Source organism: Penaeus vannamei, chromosome 28 (genome assembly GCF_042767895.1).
Source record: "Penaeus vannamei isolate JL-2024 chromosome 28, ASM4276789v1, whole genome shotgun sequence".
Classification (NCBI taxonomy): Eukaryota; Metazoa; Arthropoda; class Malacostraca; order Decapoda; family Penaeidae; genus Penaeus; species Penaeus vannamei.
This window is the reverse complement of record NC_091576.1, coordinates 10,276,785-10,281,784: the sequence shown is the minus strand read 5'-3', so window position 1 is coordinate 10,281,784 and position 5,000 is coordinate 10,276,785. Positions and strand designations below refer to the sequence as shown.

At 33.7% G+C, this 5,000-nt stretch overlaps 1 long non-coding RNA gene across 1 annotated transcript in view; it reads left to right on the top strand.

Moving 5' to 3' along the window:
* LOC138867175 (uncharacterized) overlaps nucleotides 1-4,684 on the top strand; it is a 6,925-nt gene extending 2,241 nt beyond the window's left edge. The window contains exon 2 of the long non-coding RNA XR_011399721.1: nucleotides 4,603-4,684. This is a non-coding gene — a long non-coding RNA (uncharacterized lncRNA). The remainder of the gene's footprint in view (nucleotides 1-4,602) is intronic.
* The last annotated feature ends 316 nt before the right edge of the window (nucleotides 4,685-5,000 follow it).

The window sequence follows — 5,000 nt, the reverse complement described above, 5'->3', positions numbered from 1 at the left end:
TCACCTTTTTTGTCCTTTGGAGCTCTTGATGGGCTCAGATATAAAACTAGGATGGTTACTGAAGTCAAATTCTTCGATGCCACTGTAAAGGTCTTAAAAAAGAACCCAGAATCAACGCAACATTTCTCACTGGCTTTCAATCTCGAAATGAGCGGGTTGGTGAGCTGTCAACCTGTGGCTGGTGCAAGAAAGTGTGAAACACTCGATGCGCAGGATTCGATATGAGGGTATAGATAAATATAAAAATATGCAATTGAAGTATAATAACATTACTAAAAGACTTTAAAGGTATAAATGCGTACCAGCAGACACAAATAATTAGCCAAATATCGTTTTGACAAGCGCGTAATGATACACGGACTAGTTTGCGAACGCAAAAATGCGTTCGTAGGTCAGTGTCGTGTTTTTCCTAGCAGGTAAACAAGCTCATCGACTTTGAATTTGAAAGGCGGCCGCGCGTTATATTTTCGTCATTTAGCAGTGACTATAAGGCCGGTGCATCTTAAACTATACGCTATCCCCTTCTATTTTTCCTGCTCTATAAGATGGCGGTGTCCATTTTCCTCTATCTACGCGCGTCGCGGTCTTCAATCTCTACCAAATTTTTTCCATTACTGCGGCATACTCCTCCCACTGACCTTCGATTACTATACCAACATTATATTTCTTTTTCCAAATTTTGATTCATCTATCTCGACAACTTCCCCTGACCCACCAATTTTGTCGGATTGATTTTCAAAACTCCAAAATGAGAACCTCCAGGTAGAAGCTCGCTCAATCGCAAATAGTTTGTTCGGTAAATTAAATTCACTCCTTGCAGATGCATACAAAAACCTCTCAAATACAAATTGATTTTTTGAAATTGCATCTAACTTCCCTCTTATTAATTTGTTGTTCATTCGCACCTGAATTATGCAAAGATCGAGCAAGAGGGCAGGATCTGAGTATTTTTCAAAGTGCCTGTACCTACCATTAAAAAATCATATTTAACACTGTTTATCTCTTTAAATATATATATATATATATATATATATATATATATATATATATATATATATATATAAATATATATATATATATATATATATATATATATAAATATATATATATATAAATATATATATATATATATATATATATATATATATATATATATATATAAATATATATATATATAAATATATATATATATAAATATAAATATATATATATATAAATATATATATATATAAATATATATATATATAAATATATATATATATAAATATATATATATATAAATATATATATATATAAATATAAATATATATATATATATATATATATAAATATATAAATATATATATATATATATATATAAATATATATATATATAAATATATATATATATATATTTATATATATATTTATATATATATATTTTTATATATATATATTTATATATATATATATTTATATATATTTATATATATATATATTTATATATATATTTATATTTAGATTCAATTATTTTACCTTAACCCATGTCACACACCGCACAGAAATCACTTGTTCTAGCCATGGCTAAGGCTCACCGGAAAGTGAACCAATTAACATTGTGTATTGTTCCGACACAAGAGGCAAACAATGCAAAGAGGCAGGACAGTTGTTACATTAACTATGAATAAAGTTTATGATAACTATATTAATAATCATAAAGTAACTAGACTACATAAGAAAACACTTATGATGTAAAACTATTAAACGATTAGAGGAAATGTTATTAGAAATGATAAAAAAAAAAATGATTACAATAATTACTAATCATAAGTGATGTCACGTTGGTAGTAAATAGTGCACAGAAAATGGACATTTAGAGAACGCGTGTATAGAAAATGGAAATACAGAAAACTAAGACACGTATAGAAAAAGTAGACATAAATAAAGGACTCTGCCGCAGAAGGTCGATTTCGACTTCATCTCTGCGTACCGCGTTTTTTTTCTCCAATTAACGGTAAATATAAGTCTGGCGCAACTTGTTCTGTTTTCCATCCCACTCCATTTTTTCTGCTCTATAACATGGTGTCCATTTCTCTCTATCTACGCGCGTCCGTCTCCGTAACCTCTACCCTTTTAGTAAAGTTATTATACTTCATTTGCTTATTTATTTATCTATACCCTCGTATAGAATTCTGTGCATCTAGTGTTTCACACTTTCTTGGCCAGCCACAGGTTGTCAGCTCACCAACCCACTCATTTAGTTTGAAAACCGGTGAGAAATGTTGCTTTTCCAATGTTGTTGGTTCTGGGTTCTTTTTAAGACTTTTACAGTGGCATCGAAGAATAATTAACTTAACTATCCTAGTTATATCTGAGCCCATCAAGAGCACTTCACTAGAATAGGAGTGCCATTCTATATATTTGTGAGAAAAATGGTCTCAAGTATATATTAGGACATTTACACTGTTTGATCTTGGCCTTCTCCAACCAGGTCTTTAAATAATGAAACTAAAGTTACATTTCTTCATTCTTGTTTTTTGGATTGGTTTTGTCTGTAGCACAAACTTGTATTGTAACCTGTTGTAAGTGCTCTTTTTTCACATGAATTACTTTAATATTCGGCAAAACGATGTGGTTTTGTAAAAACTCTATTGCAGTATCGTCCTGCTTATAAAATTTTCTTGAAAATGTTTGATCACAGCCTGTGCACAGCGCCATAGTGTCACTGGTAATGCATGAAGGGCTGCAAATTGCTACCATTATAATTCCGTAACTGTGACGAGTGCCCAAGTGAAATGTTTGTAAGACTGTTTCTTTTACTTTATCTATAAATAGATTGTATCAGAAGCAGATTGTCAATATGAAAATTAAACTTATTACAATCATTAACATCTTGGCAACAAGTTTCTTTATCTAAAATATTTAAACTTAATGATTGACTGGTAATTATTATATATATATTAATAAACACATTGGTATTTCCCAACCCAGACCTGGATCATAAAACCACATTCCTTATTGGGATATGTATATTAATGATTATCCGACAGATAATCCCCTCCAAAGGGGAGGGGAACCCCCTCCTCCTCTCCAAAGGGGGGAGGGGGTCCTCGCTGAGCCTAATTTCTTAGGGGGGAGGGGGGTAGGGATGAGGGGTAGAAATAGTTCACGAAGCTCCGTTGGGGTGGGGGGGGGGGATGCACGATGTCAAAAGCAACCTGTAAATGTCTAAATAAAAAATATCACTTAAACATTTATAAAAATTGTAATTATATGAAAGACGAGCCTAAATTTGTCATGGCAACAATAGAAAGGCCGTATAATAAAGAGCCAAACTCAGTCCAACGGACACCGAATGAAACACCGCTCGAGTAAACAAGCGCAACTCGCAATGCGTACAAACCCGATATCCGATACACAATTTTTTCACAAATATAAAATTTTATCATGCTAACCAAAACGAACACAATATCAAAATCCCACCCCTCCACTTAATCGCACGATGTCAATTTATTTTAAAAATTATTAAACAGTATACAACTCATACCGTCACTCTACAGACGAGATGCGGCGTGGAGGAACTATTGAAATTTTTTATTCTCCGCCGGATACAACATTTTTAATGTGTTTGGGAAAGTACCCGGGGAAGTGAAATTGCATCTAACTTTTCTATTATCATTTTGGGGGGGCTTGTTGCATCTACATGAATATATATTATAAAATCGTCAGCCGTCGTTGCATTTGGGGCATTTAAAGGCTACCGATATGAGGGCATGCGACCGGCATATTCCTCGACGAATTGTCAGTACCTTCTGTAAAAAGTTCGAATAACACTATTTATCCACTATGATGAAAGATACACTATTTTTTCAATTGTATTTAAAACACCTATAAATATAAAACATTGAAACAAATATATTTAACTTGCCACGTGTCACACCGCACACACAAACTGCTAGGTCCTTACACGTCAAGAGCTTACCGGAAAGTGTTCATGTAATGAACCCCCCCCCCCCCCCCCCCCCCCCCCCGACATAGGAGGCAATTAAGGTAAAGAGGCAGCAACGTTGTTAGATTATTAAGTGAATCAATGTTATGAAAACAAAATTATAAAAAAATGTATACATTACAAAGAACAATACTTGAAATAATAAGCATATAAGGAAGAGGAAATGTTAGTAGAAATAGTATTAAATAATGGATCAAAATATTAATCGGTAATGCTTCCACGTTGGTTGAAAGGAGTGCAAAGAAAACGTGGGTATAGAAAATGGAAATACAGAAAACTATACACGTATAGAAAACGAGTTCATAGAAAATGCACACATAAGCAAACAACAATGCCACAGAAGGTTGATTTGGACTTAGTCTCTGGGCGCCGCTGTTTTTTTCCATTTAACAGTAAATATAAAGCCTGTGCATCTTAAGATTACTTCTATCCTACTATTTCTTCCGCTCTATAAGATGGCGGTGTCCATTTTCCTCTATCTACGCGCATCGCGATCTTCAACCTCCACCAATATGAGGCTGGTGCAGCTTAAACGAAGTTGTATCCTTTTCTACTTCTTCTGCGGTGTCCATTTGCGTTTATCTATTTTTAACGTATACCACTTCTCCTTTCAGGTAAAGGGGAAGGGGAAGGGAAAGGTGAAGGGAAAAGGAAAGAAGGTTGCGGCAGCCCCTTTGGTCACCAAGAAACCCGCACCCCCCAAGAAGGTCCAGAACCCCCTTTTTGAGAAGAGGCCACGAAACTTTGGCATTGGTATGTTCTTTTTAGATAGAATGGCAAACAAGGTTGTGATGGTAAATCAGTATTTTATAAACATTGATTTTAATGTTGACAAAACTAGTTTTGGCATTTACCTGTTGACTGATTTTTACTAAACAGTTTTTAATTTTTGTGATGCATATGTTAAATAATGGTCTGAGTGAGGGATATAATCTTCAAACCCTCCTTGTCATTTTAACACAGTAAACTTAAATCCAATTACATTTACCATTTGTAAAAGCATTTTATTTGC